The sequence below is a fragment of the Musa acuminata genome, chromosome BXJ2-9, assembly GCF_036884655.1.
Source record: "Musa acuminata AAA Group cultivar baxijiao chromosome BXJ2-9, Cavendish_Baxijiao_AAA, whole genome shotgun sequence".
Taxonomy (NCBI): domain Eukaryota; kingdom Viridiplantae; phylum Streptophyta; class Magnoliopsida; order Zingiberales; family Musaceae; genus Musa; species Musa acuminata.
This window is the reverse complement of record NC_088346.1, coordinates 14,629,030-14,644,759: the sequence shown is the minus strand read 5'-3', so window position 1 is coordinate 14,644,759 and position 15,730 is coordinate 14,629,030. Positions and strand designations below refer to the sequence as shown.

General features: G+C 38.4%; 1 pseudogene across 1 annotated transcript; it reads left to right on the top strand.

The window, feature by feature from the left end:
- Nucleotides 1–6,059: 6,059 nt before the first annotated feature.
- Nucleotides 6,060–10,662, top strand: LOC135623249 (zinc finger protein CONSTANS-LIKE 10-like; annotated as a pseudogene). The gene is made up of 5 exons (XR_010491318.1): nt 6,060–6,246; nt 7,135–7,874; nt 8,746–8,854; nt 8,957–9,048; nt 10,235–10,662. The product of XR_010491318.1 is annotated as a zinc finger protein CONSTANS-LIKE 10-like (transcript).
- Nucleotides 10,663–15,730: the final 5,068 nt, after the last annotated feature.

Below are 15,730 nucleotides of genomic sequence, written 5' to 3'. Positions count from 1 at the left end.
CCTTTAGTACTGACTTCTTATATTCTTCTCCAAAATGAAGGCCAAGTATTCTTGACATCTTTTCTTAAAATTCTAGTAGAATAAGATCTAGTAATTCATGACTTTCAATAGTAATAATGTAATTTCTATATATCTAATAAACTATCAAAGAGTTTCCAACTAGTATTACTATCAGTAATGCATTACTCATTGTTTCACGATTCTTATGCAATTTCATAGCAAAATAGGGTGATATAAAAAAATACGTAGAACCAGAATCTATAAGCACAGATGCAGGCATACCACAGAGTGTAATGATACCTTTAATAATAGATCATAATGCTTCAACATCTTGGTGAGTCAATGCATAGACTCTCACTTGACCTTCTTCTTTGGGTCCTAGTTGTTGTTGTCCAATTGTTTGGGGTGGAGCTCGGCATTGATATTGCTTATGAGGGCAATCCTTCAACATGTGCCCCGATTGTTGATAATAAAAACATACACATTGTCTCATGAGGCATGAGGTGGAAACGTGATCCGACTTCCCACATAAATAACATCTTTTGACGACTTGATTTCTAGGAGCTCCTGCTTATTGATCTCCAAACTATTTGCCCTTGCCTTTCTTTGAGGGTCTAGAGTGTGATCCCCCATATATTGATGGTGTAGTATTAAAAGGTCACTTTCGATCATTTGCTTGTTGCAGTTCATTATCCAATTTCTCCACTATCAGAGCTCAATTTAACACTTAAATATATGTTGGTAAAATCAATACTAGAACAAAATTTCTAATTGATGATCGAAGTCCCCTCTTAAAATGACATGCTCTTTGATTTTCATTGAAAGCAATATGTGGAGAGAATTGGGCCAGTTCAGTCAAATAATGATCATATTCCATTACGATTCTACTTCCTTAGTGGATGCTAAGGAACTCTTGTTTCCTCTCAAAGCGAACTTAATCAGGAAAGAATTGCTCATAAAATGCATCATTAAACTGCTCCCAAGTCACTACATTACCTCCAGCCTCTAACATCCTCCTTTTTAAGATCCAATAAGTGTTTACCTTCCCTTCCAAAATGAAAGAAGCGAAAGACACTTTCGGATTTTCCCTACATTCGATAGCCTTGAATGTCTTCTCCACATGACGAATCCAATGTTCAATAAAATTGGATATGGTTTTCCCTCAAAAACTAGTGGTCCCAATCTCTTAAAGTGATCCCAATCTCTTAAAGTGATCCAAGATATTATTTATACCATGCATAACTCCATCTCGCTCCTCCTGATGTTCAAAGTATCCTCTAATAGCATTGAGCACTCCATGTACGTCATCTGGAGCATTGACGGGTGTTGGGGCATGAGGTGCATTATGCGAAGTCAAAAAAGCTAGCATATAATCAGTGGCAGGTATAAGTGAGGACTAGGTTTACTTTACGATGCGTGGAACTTCTAAGTTATTGTTTGCTCGAACACCTCTTCGAGTGTGTAGACCAGTAGCATTATGACCATAAGTGACAAGATCGCTATTTTCTGGAATTGATTTCATTACTCCTATAATAGGTTAAAGACAATTAATGGTCAAAATCAATCAAGGGACTTAAACACCTACAAGCCCTAAACCATGCTTTGATACTATAAAAGATGTCACATCCCGGGTTTTTCTTTTAAGATCACATATTTTCATACATTCAAAGCTAAGTAGATGAACATCACTTTATTCATAATTAAATATTTATTATAAATTAGACCAGTAGCATTATGACCATAAGTACCCCAAGTGACAAGACCGTTATTCTCTGGAATTGATTTCATTACTCCTATAATAGGTTAAAGACAATTAATGGTCAAAATCAATCAAGGGACCTAAACACCTACAAGCCCAAACCATGCTTTGATACTATAAAAGATAACACATCATGGGTTTTGACCATCACATATTTTCATACATTCAAAGCCAAGTAGATGAACATCACTTTATTCATAATTTATAAATATTTATTATAATTTATTTATTCATCAAATCATAAGTGAAAAAATAAACATAGTGATGTTAACTCGATGAATCGTCCAAGTGACTCTACCTAGCGGTAGAGGAAGGTTTGCTCTCCACTAGAATCTGATTTAGTACTAGTGAGAGGCTGCTCTAAAAATTAGAAATAAATAAAATTCAGCAACATTGAGTAGGAACCCTAAAAATTAACTCAAAATGAATACATGATCAAAAATCAATTATCCCATTGGCGTATATCAAATACCCGAAGGAGCACTCCCCCAATAGTAGATAGAGATGCTTTATCCTTGGGATGAGTTTGTATTCTCCCAACAACGGATGGAGGCAAACTCATATCATACTCCTAATAACGGATGAAGTAGTGTCCCTTACCCACCAAAGTAGGGACACGTTTCTCCCAACAACAGATGAAGGAACTGTCCAACCGTCACGTCTAATGGCTTGCTAATCCCTGAAGGGAATCGCCTTACCTACTCTCGTCAGAGAAATAATATAATCTTATATTGACTATGTCTATATCGGGATAAAATAACATATTTAAAACATCTTTTTCAAATGTCATCAATATTAAATAATACAAATTAACCCTTAATTGACTTAAACCCTAATTCAATCAATCTCATTTAAACTTGATTTACTAGAACCTAATTAAACTGATATCTAATCCTCATTTAACTGATCTGTAACCATCATAGACTAGTATAATTTAAACTAGATTAGGTTCAATTTAGGTTAAACTAACTTGAATAAGTCAAACCAATTCAGAATCACCCTGAATTGATCTAGACTAACCAAGTCTGGTTTAGATCAATCAATGTTTGAGCTCAAATCTAATAATTACATAATATTAGATTAGGTTAGGCTGACTCTGGTCACGTGCATGGCACATAACTGTGCATGCACCATAGCAGGTTGGGCCAACCTTAGTCTATGGACCAATCATATGCGTTGCACATGACTGCCCATGTTGGGTTGAGTTAGGTTACCCTACAGGTTAGGGCCTGACCTACAGGTTAAGCTTAGCTTACAGATTAAGCATAGTTTGTTAATTGAGTCTAACTAATGGGTTGTGGTTTGATCTATGAGTTTGACCTAGTTTATGGGTTGTTATAATCCTGTTTATCCAATTTTATCAATATTAAATTATGATAATATATATTCATTAACAATAATATATTAAAATATAATAATAAGATTGATAGATAAACTTCAATGCAAGGAAACGAAGGTGAGAAATCTCTCCTAGACGAGTCTTTATTAAAAAAAAAATTATCTTAATTTTTATATTTATTTAATATAAATTATTTTTATTTAATATATTAATAAATATGATATCATTCTATTTGGAATATTTAATAGTCATTTCTTAATAATTCTTAAATTACAACGATATATAAGAAGATAAAAATTGACTTCTATTTTAAATATTTGATTTGAATACAACATCAATCTCTGAGTACTGTCGTTAAAAACTGTAGCAGTAGGTGACATCGTGCAAAGATATAACGATAATTTTTAGAATCGCAGATAAAGACTTACATGCTACTGCGATGATTCAATCGCAGCAATAGATGTTTTTTTTCCTAAAATTGTATTAATAGTTCATATATCACTTTGGTTCCACAACTACAGTAATGGTTGCTTTTACCTTGCCAATAAAAACTACAGTAATAATTTAGTTATTGCTGTGATTATTTAACTATAGTAATAGATATTTTTAATCCTGAAAAGAATAATCATAGTAATAATGTTAATACATTTATGCTATTATTCAATTACATAAATTGATATTTTTATCCAATGAAAGACAGTCATAACAGCAGCATACAAATTACTATAATATACTAATCACAATGGTAGGTCACAATTCAAAAAAGAAAGATAATATGCTTTCATTAACTTTATCAATTTATATAAAACCATAGCACCAATATTCAAGAACATCCAATGTGATGCGCAAATGCAAACGAAGTACTTCTCTTTTGAAAGTTTTGAGTAGCACAATATCAAAAAAATTACAAACGACACAGTATCAGAAAAATTACAAACGATATCCTTTCAAGTGCCTGAATAGAATACGTAATAATAATTCGATACATATATATAAATATGAAATCATATGTTAAGAGAAGTTTTTAAAATTTTACCTATATTATCTATTCAAAAAGCTCTTTCATCTTTACAATATCTTCCATATCTTGAGTATTTTTTTAAGCTTTTCTTTTAGTTATCAAATTTCTTCATCTTTCTCATCCTCAGACTGTTCAAGAATCATATGATAAAAGACGTTGAGAAAAAGGCAGGGAACGTAGACCGATTCATAATCTTCTTCGATGGAAGGATAGGAAGCAGGGGGGAGGGGGGTTGAAATCTGCTGATGACAGTGAGTAGAGATATCCTAGTTCTTAAAACTATACAATTTCTAATCAAAAAAACCTAACAAAAACACCCCCCAAAACGAGAAAGAAAATAAAGAGCAAGGAGGAAGATGGTATATTGTACCTTTGTTTAGGGATTCAAGATCAAATGTGTCACAAGCATAGGCCGTCTTATTGGGAGAGAATGTAGAAGAAGTCAATAAACAAAAAAGAGAACCATAATTGGGAAAGACAGAGAAGCACGGGCTAGAAAATATTCTACATTTATCTCTCCTTATAGTTGCATAGTAATCATGGTTTATAAGATATTTACGATTGTAGATTTTGAAAAAGTATAACACATGAAAACTACAATAATAAGAAAGATACTAGTTTTGAAAGAAGGAAATCCTAAGGTAAATATTCTAATTTTGGTTGAAAAGAGAAAGATACGAGGGATATTTTAGATATTTTTTGAGTTTCTCTAAGATAAAAGAGGATGATTTACAGGGTTTTAAAGAGGATAAAAAAAATATATGCAAATTGTTCGTAGTTCTATGTGAGTGAGTATACAAAAGTAGGTAGAAAGTGATAAATCATGTTAATTTTACGTTGACCTTTTAGTGTATTTTTATTAATTAATTTTAAAATATAAATTTTTTTTATTTCAAATTCTTTTATCCCTCGCCAGTAATAATATCATTATCATAAACTATTGGTGAGGTTGTAATTGTAGGGCCAAATTAAACCATTAGTGATATGGTTAAGTTTATAGATAAGACAGAATCTAATTTATATTTTTTAACATCTTGCTGGTATGCAAATGACAATTTTAAATTAATTAAAGTTACATATATTTTTAATGTATTAAGATTTGTATATATAAACTACCGCTCTAATCTATTTTTAAATATTTTCTTGATGACATTACATCTATAGTGGAATGTTAGAATTCAATATAATTTGAATTACAATAATAAATTTCTTAAGCCGTATTTCCTATGCGGAAAGAAAATGAATTGGAATTCTCAACTCTTACCCGTTTGCGGGTGGGTGTTCGCGTCACATCAGATCAGCGAGAGAGTCCTTTGAGTTTGATTCATTCCTACTTTCCGATTACGTCCTCCCGCTTTTTCCTGCTGGGGGGATTTGCTGATGCCAATCGAGTGACCACCAATCACAAGCGGCGTTTATGCATCGGTCGCCATCCGTGGGCCCCAACGGGGGTCCTCGTTGCTTAAGCGGGGCCCGGGTTCACTAGCCAATGGGAGGGGCTCCCGTCGTCTCTGGTCACTTGATCGCGACACGTCTGCACCACGCCGTGTTCCCGATCGGACGGCGGGGAGGCACGTACTCGCCAGCTGGCGGATACCTGTTTTCCTCCGTCGCATCTGCAGACGTGTACCGTTGATCTGCACCATCTTAACACTGCATGATGACGTGGTAAGGATTCTCTCTTTAGACCCAAGCAAGGAACACGTTTCCGGTCTTCAAATAGCTAAGTCGTTTCCCTCTGATGACGTCATCCAGTGCAGATCAGGCCGGACGGGCGCTGCTCTGGCGATGGGAATCCCTATGCCGTGTTTGGGGCGAGACCCTCAGAGAGAGAAATGGGTGTGTTCGTTAATATTTAGCAGCCCGGGGGTAATTTCGTAACTGCGAGTTAAACCGGAGAATAAAAAATCGTCGGTCTGTCGAACGTTACGTCGCGCGATGGCGCTGGCCGCGAGCTCGTGTCGGCCCGTATGCCGACCGCTCCCACACACCCACGCCCGGCCTCCTCCTTATCCTCTCCTCTCTTCCTCCTCTCTCTCCTACCTGTCCATCTACAATTCCTCTCCATCGGGGTTCGGATTCGCCCATTGCCACTCCGCCGCGCAGCCTTCATCAAGATCTTCGTGGGTCGGTAACCCTTCTCTTTCTACTACTGGGTTTCCGCTGCTGCAGCTGTCGAAAGATTAATTTTCTCGATCGTTCCTCGTTTCTAAAGCATTTTGATGGTCTTCTTGGGCAAGAATGTGAATTTTTTTATCTTTTCACGTCTTCTTGTACTTAGATGTCGATTCCGGTTTCAAAATGGGAAAAAAAAAATTCACCATTTTGGTTTCCATGGATCTACTTATGGTTCAATTCTCTTTGTTATCTATACATCTCACTTCGAATGCCTGGGCTCGAGAAACATCGATTAAAGGACCTTTACTTGTGGACTTCGGTGGAATATGTTCTTCACTTGATCCGGAACTTCAAGAAAGCTCTCATGTGGATTCTTCTTTTATGGGGACAAGTACTTCTAAGGATTACAAGTTGACTAATATCCGTTAAAATATTGGAGTTGAAGTTGAATCGGCCCTTGGAGTCACGCGATTTGTTCTTTTTTTCCCCCTTCTTTAGCCTTTTGTATTACTTTTAAGGAATCCGCTGAGCAATCAACATCTCAAGCAGCTATCTGAGCTATTCATCGTGGGAATTCTATAACTGGCGGCAGCGAATGGGAGAACGCCGTATTTTGATGACACTGTTCGCTGGAATACTTTATTATTTTAAACCGTAAATAGTGATAAGTTCTCTTATGTGTAGGAAATCGAGGAATCACAAGTTATCAATAATATATACATATTGTCATGGAAAACTTTGAAAAACAACATTTGACTGTTTATGATGCGACCTATCTGCTGATGACGATGTGATTTTTTTACTTGATCTTCTCAAAACTAGTAAACATTTGTATTTTAGATTTAAATTGCTGTAAGGTAAGTTCTGATATCTTTTCGATGACGACGATTTTTGCAGGAGAATGCAACCATTTCTGTTGCGGATTTGTCCTTTTCTTGAATGATTGGAGTAAAAGGCTGCACATGTATTAAAAAGAATTGTTGCACAAGCCAAAAGAAGAATTGCAACATAAATTTGGATTGTAAATTATCTGCTTTTCTCGAGGAAGTATGAGTCCTCTTTGTGATTTTTGTGGGGAGCAAAGATCTATGGTCTACTGCAGGTCCGATGCAGCATCCTTATGCTTATCATGTGATCGCAATGTCCATTCTGCAAACGCACTTTCTCGGCGGCACTCGCGTACTCTTTTGTGTGACAGATGCACCATGCAACCTGCCACAGTCCGGTGCAACGAAGAAAATGTTTCTCTTTGCCCAAACTGTGATTGGAATGGTTATGGTGGTTCATGCTCCACCTCAAAACATAAAAGACAGACAATAAATTGCTACTTGGGTTGCCCATCAGGTGCTGATTTTTCTAGAATTTGGTCCTTTATTCACGAGTTACCTCCTGTGGCAAAGTCCGATTTTAATCAGGGATTTGGTTTCATGACAATAAATGAGAACAGTGTCAGTAATTGTTTGGGACCTTCAGAAGACAGCTGTAAGATTGATGATGAGAGCTTAGGCAAGATAAAAGATCTGGAAGCAGTCAATAAGTATAATTCCTGAATCGGATCATCTTCAACTTCTGCAGCTAATGCTATGCCTTGTACTACAGATCAGCCAGCTGGTTCTTTTGATCCAACTACACCTAAGGTGCATCAAGGCTGGACAATAATATAATTATTTGTCACAAAAATATTTGAAACTGTTCACAGTTTTTGTCTCTTGATTCCAGACTATTATCTAAAGCAAATAATATTATAGGCTTTACAAGTGATCAACATTTTGACAAACTTGCTTGATATTAAAAATTGTCAACATGAAATTAGGACATCATCTTTTGTTGCTAATTTTGGTCTGATAGGAACTAGTAACAATTTTGTTTTCCAGATTTGGAATTTCTCCATCTTCTTTGGGACAGCCCTTACTTATGTTTCTATCCTAGTCTGTTATTGTTACTTCAACTGGTTGCAGGGTATGTGTTTAATCCATTATAATAGGCATGTCCTAAAACAAAAGAGGTTCTTAGACATTTAATCTATTATTTTTGTTTATGATAAAGTGTCCATTCAGATTCATTAATAAAACCAAAATGATCTTTCTAAGATTGACTTAGTTACAATTTATTGCACATTGTTGTTGCATATTTTTTCTTTAGAGACCAATCGTAATATTCTAGCTTTTTGCTGCAATTTTTTGCACTGTTTATGTCTGATAACTGAACCAAAAGGTAGTGTAAAAATGTGATGCAATTATAAAGAAAGATTTAGGAGACATTCTTTGTTTTGAAAACTTGATTTGTATATCATATATATGCACTGTGTAGTACAAGCATGATATCAGCCACTTTAATTTGTTTAACTATCTGGGATGAACTCGTCTTGTGACTATCTAGGATGAATTTGCTAAATGCATGAAGCGAGGTGGATTAATCCTTCATCTCGAACAGATGACCCTACTTTCTATCTCTTTTACATTAATTTTTTTAGCTGTAATTTGCTGATCTCTTTTATTCAATTTGCAGCTACTTTATCCTGGGAGTAAAGATGTTGAATTCTGCAATGATGATTTCTATTATGATCTTAACATGGATGATGTTGACTTGACATTTGAGAATTACAAAGATCAATCAGGTTGTCTCAATCAGGTTGTCTTTTTTATGCTGAAATTAATAGTTCTTTCTCACATGTCAATCAGGATTTCTATTCTGATTGATTTCTATTATGATCAATCAGGTTGTCTTTTTGATGCTGAAATTGATAGTTTTATCAATACGACGGAAAATTGTGCTACTAATTCAAAATGCCAGGGAGCATTTGTTACTGAGGTAATATCATGGCCTTTATTCTCAGTTATGCTACCTTTGTTTCTGGTACTCATAAGAAATGACACCTCCTGTGGTCTTAATTTGCCTCTCTCTTCTCATGCCTACTTTAAAAACTTATGGTTTTTAGTTGATGTACAGTAGTAGGGAGATGAGATGTTTTCTCTAACACATTCACTTATATAATAAAAGAAGAAATAACATTACATGTAGTGATCACTAGATTGTAAGGATTTTGGAAGCAGCTCATTGGAAGAAGTGAATTTCAAAATGGGTGCTAAAAATTAGGAAAATGCAAATGTTGGAGTATAATTCATTCTTCTTAGGAAAATCCAGGTATAGTAAACCATGTTATATACCAGAATGCAAATGTCTGTTCGACAGTAAGTATTACCTTCTCTTCCAGGGTTGATCCATGCTGGATGCTGTTGCATAATATGCAGATGTTTTAGTATAGCTGTGGTAAGGAGGAAGGTAACTTTCTCCTAACCTTTTCACGACTATTCAAGGCCCACTCGCTAACAGCTATAATTTCAAAACACCAAGGTGAGGCTTCTCATGCAGGCTTCTTCAATGATAAGACCTTGATAGATTTTTTAAACTTTAAGCCAATTCTTTTTTATTTGCTAGATGAATCAGTCCAAGAGATTAAGAAACCTGAATAACTTATAAGGGGGTTAAATAGTATATTTGAATGAAAGTTGTTTTGCCCTTGTTTAATGTATTGTCATCTTAGTACTTAAGAAAATGATGCAATTGTATATCTAGTCATTGATGTTTGTCAGTTGTCATCTGTCATAGTCTTAATGTTCTTTCTTTTGCAATGGTGCTTTTTGACTGTTAGCCACCGCATTTAAAGTTGTCTCTTGCTAATATAAATGGATCCAACAAGATTTATATTTTCAAAGGAAGGATAAATAAATTAATTTATATCGCATGACTGATGACACGACAATCATGCAGGTTGTCATTGCCATTTTTACTAGATCCATATTTCCACCTACCTTATGATTGATTACGTTCTTTCTAGCTATTCCTTTTTCAGCGAAGTTGCTTCGTTACACTAGCTTTGAGTGTCCATTTAACTAGATGCATACAAGCAGTATGTTGTATTTTTAGTTTGAAAGTGTTACTACCATATATGTATCGTTTGTGGGTATCAACTGTGGTACTGGACAAAGCCATGCAGACTACATGTAGCAATGCAGTTTCTGCTGATTCTGCCAAGTCAAACCTTGGGAAAACTGAAGATTCTGGCCTGTATTTCCCATGACGCCAAACTCGATCCAGTCTATCCCTTTCCTTTTCTGGTTTGACTGGTGAAAGCAGTGCTGGAGACTATCAAGATTGTGGAATGTCAACAATGTTACTTACGGGTGAGCCTGCATGGTACCCTGTGGGTCCTGAAAGCTCTTCGTTGCCTACAGCTAGACGGGATTATGCAGTAATGCGTTACAAAGAAAAGAAGAAAAAGCACAGTTAAGTTCATACCTTCACACTGTCACTCTAGACATGTATATGGCCACTTCTCTTATTTTTGGGGCCTTAGCACTATAGCGTATATTTTTGCTCGTTTTCTAATACATGAAAATATCTCAAAGGCCAAGCACTTGTTTCTGTACGGAGTTCTATTTAGCCGGATTGATGCAGCTTTAAATATAGATCTTAAATAATCTAGTGCAATGGGAATCAGATCGTGATAAGATTAAGACAATGAGACCGATTCACCTTTAAACACAGATTCTAAATAATTCCGGTTACATGTTACTCGAGAGGGACATCGATGTAACTGGACAGACTGGTGTGCTGTATACCCGTCTATATGATTGATGCAGCTGGTCTCATAGCGGCTCGTGTGGGGACACTAGGGATATAGTACATGTGCTTATTAGAGAATGAGTTTATTAATTGATCTACTTACGGAATGCTGGATGGTTGATGATGCTTTATTGTCAGACAACGATTTCGTAGTCCCAGTGGTGTATATGGTCCTTAAACTTGAGACACCAAGGATATCCTGTATGAGTGCTTCATTCTTTGATACTGGACTTATAGGTTTGGATGTTCCAGATCTAGTACAACCGGTCATTAGGAATGATAGTCGACCTTACGAGGGCTATTGAGTATCGATAGAAGATCATCCACTCTCGGCATCATGAGAGGAATATCCCATGTGTTCTTGCTCAGACAAATCCCTAGATAGGGTTATTCGGATTTAGAGAGAAAGAGTTCTCCGGGAGAATCCGATTAGAGCGAGACTCGAGTTGAAATCGTATGGGTCTGATAACACCATACCCGGTATACTATCTCTAGGATATTAGATGGATGAGGGACTATAGGTACATGGTAACTAAGGATAGATAGGTCCAATGGATTGGATTCTCATGTATCGTCTATGAACTACAGCGTAGTGGCCTAGTATGTCCGTAGTCGTTGAGTCGAGTGAATTATTATGGAGATAATAATTCACTGAGCCAAAAATATTTTTGACAAGTATGACTCATAGCCAGCTCGATATTGGGCCTAGAGGGTCACACACATATGATAGGCATTGCGATAAGTAGAGGTTTGGATATGAGATATCTGTCGAAGCCCATATCTTATTGGATATCCAATAAGCCCATGAATTATTGGATCCTATGAATGAGATCCAATACAAGCTCATGACAGATTATTGGATAGAGATCCACTAATCTAAAAAGCTTGGATAATTGGATGCAGATCTAATACCCAATAAGAGAGGATCCATTAGAGTTTGACGGGGGGACCTCTATAAATAGGAGGGATTCAATGGTTCATAGGCTATAGCCTTTGCTTGTCTCTCCTATTCTCCTCCCCCTCTCCACCTCAGAGCAGGCCTAGAGTTTTGAGGAGCGTCGTCGCAGCCCTACTGTGTGAATCACCGCTAGAGAGGAGGACGCTTGACCTCCTTCACCCTCTCCTAGAGATCTACAAGGATTCAAGGATATATGATCTCCCTAGGTAACATAATTTATCTTATACGTAATTTTTTGTATTACAAATTTTGCGTACCAATCTTCGCATGATGACGAACAAATCTTTGAAAAATTGGGGATTTTATTTTCTGTTCTTCCGTTACGCATGTGATGTCGCCCCCATGATTTCCCAACAATTCAGTGGCTTTCTGACATATGAAAATGACAGAATTGAGGCCAATGAAGGAGATGAAGGGCTTTATTTGTTGCATAGAACTTAAGATGAGTTTTCCAATTACCGTTATGTCACGGAAAAAATTATAAACGGGATGTTTGATGTTACGCTTATGTATGTCCATGTCTTTTAGTTTTTTATGCTTTGTACAACATGTAAAGGGATGGTCGAAGGCTTAACAGCTCCATTTTAGTTGGGTTTAGTGACTATTTTAGGCTTATAAATAAAGGTTGTATCATGTGGATAGTTGTGGGAGATTTCGATCTATAGTGGACCATTTTGGACCCTTTGTTATGCAATCGTTTAGAGATTGTAAAGTTTGTTTGTAATTTGCATTGGCTACGAAGTGTTTACTAAAATTATTGCTTGTGGATCCTGAGTGAGACGTTTTCTCTAACCTGTTTTCTCTTTTGTAGATCCTAAGACCATAGGAGATTTTAGGGAGATTGACTTTTACGGACAAACATGCAAGGGTATCGCACAACGTAAGCAAAACAAGCTAAGTACTTGATATATGGTATAAGAGTAGAATAAACACTCATAGAAACACTTGGTATCCAAATATGGGGGACCTAGCGGAGCTGCGTTGAGGGCAGCCAGCATGCACAATCATTTGGGGGAAACGGGCATGGAGATGTAAGGAAAAGGAGTCGCTCAGAGGAGCGGGCATCTAAGATTAGCATTCAAAGGAATGGTCATCCCTTCGCGCAAGAGACACCACGAGGACAAGCAAGCTTGGAAGATGCGTAGCGCACAAAGGTTGGGATGGCTGAGTTCGAGCTACGGCTTGACGTTGACAACTGTACTTGATGGTGCTCAAGGGAAGCAAGGCGCTTGGAAAATGATGAGACCATGCAAGATGGGATGGGCTGTTCAGCAACTGAAAGAGTTGTGCAAAAGCTTACAAAGGTGAGGAAAATTGCTAACTCGAAGAATTCAATACTCATGCAAGGGCTTATATGTGGACAATGGAATGTTCGTGGCCATCCCAAGGTGATCGAAACTCGGCGCCATGGAGCATTGAAACTTTCTCTTCGGCATGAGAAGGATACGTCCGTAGGAGGCTAAAATGTGCAGCGAGTTTAACATATTGCTAGGCCTTGAGGGTTGTAGCGGGGGCTATATTGACGAAGAGTCGCAATATAGCAAGTGCGTTTGCGGGGACAGAACAATGCATAGTTTATTCAGCATAGCGGAGTAGTCCAAGGGGATGGTGATCTCTGAAAACTTTCATAGGGAATGATACGAAGAGAGGAGTTGCTCCAATAGGACAGATATCCAAGAGGGATAAGTCCTTGCTCTCCAAAAGGAGAATCGTGTGCAACAGACTGCACATGTTGAGGAGTACCTCAAAACAACTCCACAAAGCTCAATAGACCGAGCGAGTGGCGAGGAGTCATTGCATGATCTCGCTTGAGATAATGAATTGGGCGATCTATTGCCAGATCAAGTGGGGGAGCGACACAAGGTAACACAAAATGAAGGCACACTTGGAATCGATATAGAGATCAGGCTCAATGAAGGGTTGACCCGTAGAATGGTGGGCGTGAGGGCCACCATCAACTCAATGTAAATTAAGGAGCGGAGCAACTTGGATGTAACTTGGTGAAGTACCTAAACCGCATGAAGGGAGTCAGCATAGAAGACTGAATATGGAGCGAAGGCGCGAAGCTTTCCTTGGACAGAGGTCAAGGATATGAACTCTTGCAGAGGCAAGAGCGGGATCATGTCGTTCCATGGATCCTTCATTTTGATGGAGTGGACTCATCTTGCATGGTGCCAAAGATGAAGGGAGTTTCAAGGCGCATGCATTATATCTCGGAGAAGCATTTGACAGAGGAACTAAGGCAAATCAACTTGTGGAGGCGAAGTTGGGTTCAAAAGGCCTTAGCATGGGGCAAGAGGACGCTGAGGCGGGTACTCTTGAAGAATATACCACAGTGCTGTCATTCGAGTTGTCATGAAGGAAGTGGTGCATAGCGAAGATTGTGCTGGGGGGGTAGAGGCCTAGATCCAGATAATGGTGCACCAATTTCAGCGAAGTCGGTGGACTTTGGGAGCTACTAGGCGATGAATTGTCCTAGAGCGGTGCTTCGTTTGGGTGTGACCCGAGAGCGGGTGGATGAAGACCGATTGCTAGTGGAGCAAACACAATCGTATGTTGAAGAGGCCCTGCAATGTGTTGGTAGCGGCCATACATTGAGGGATCGCAATCCGAGTTCATCCTACAATGATCAAAATGCAATAGAGATGTCACCAAGAAGTAATATGGTGCAGCGGATCATGGTGGAACAATTCGTGATAATGCAATACACACGAATCTAGTCCTGCAAGGGACTAGATCATACAAAGGTACGATCGAGAGCTATTGGGAGCTCCACTTCGGTGAACAACACGATGATAAGAAGGGCTATGGATTCAAGGAGTGAAGGCCATGATACCACAAAGGTAGGTCTTCCGTGTGTGCATCGAATTTTGCATCGAATGAAAGCCTTGGTCATCAGCATATGGGGGTTATGTACCAACGAGTGAAAAGTTCGAATACAAATACCATTGAGTCCTACAAGAGGGACTTGATCATGCAGAGGTATAATCGGAGCGGTTGGAGAGTTGGACTGCTCTAGAGCTCATATTCGCTTAAGGGTACCCGGCAAGTCAGAGGACAAGGCCGAAAAAGCGAATATTGCTACTAAGGAAGCTAGAGAGAACAGAATCTGTGCGAACCCTGTAACATGATGGTGGAGGCAATGTATGAGAGTTGCAGTATATCTTTCCATCGACCAAGGGGAACTATTCGGAGAAAACAAAAGTGTTGAAGCAGGGGGTCGAAAGGGGCGAGGAAGCGATGATGAGTCCAGAGGAACTTGGCTACCCAAAATTAAGAATCGGTTAGAATGGAGGTAGACTCGGAGGAGTGTCACGGTGTCACAAAGGTAGATCTACTGATCGCGAAAAAAGGGACGCAGATGCAAGGCGACGAATAGTAGGGCCATGGGCATGACAACGTCATGGTACCGCAGAGGTGGGACTTCCATGAAGTCATCGATCTCTTGTTCTCATGGAGGGAGAACGCTTGGTTATGAAAGGGGCCGAGGAGGTGGAGAATGCAAAGGCAAACTCCAAGTACCGAGACAAGGCTGAAGGGCAGAGGCCAGGGAACTTCGTAAGACCAGTGTCAATGAACTTCTCATCAAGATAGCCAAAAGTGAAAGTCTTCAGGTCGATGCAAGAGTACATGACTAAGGAACAAAGCAAGTAGTATGCGATGCTATACCTTTGCTACTCAGTGGAGTAGGCGGCAGAGATGATGGAGAAGACGATACAATACCAAAGACGACCAAAACTACTAGAGACTTACTCCAAGTTGAGGTGAAAACTTCTTGCATTCCAGAAGTTCGATGACATTGAGAAGGTGAATCATAGTAGCTAACTCAACGCAAGGAGTGCAAACACTTCGAGTGCTTCAAAAGTGTGAGTAAAGAGCGGACGAAGGCTAGTAACTAGCTCGATGCAT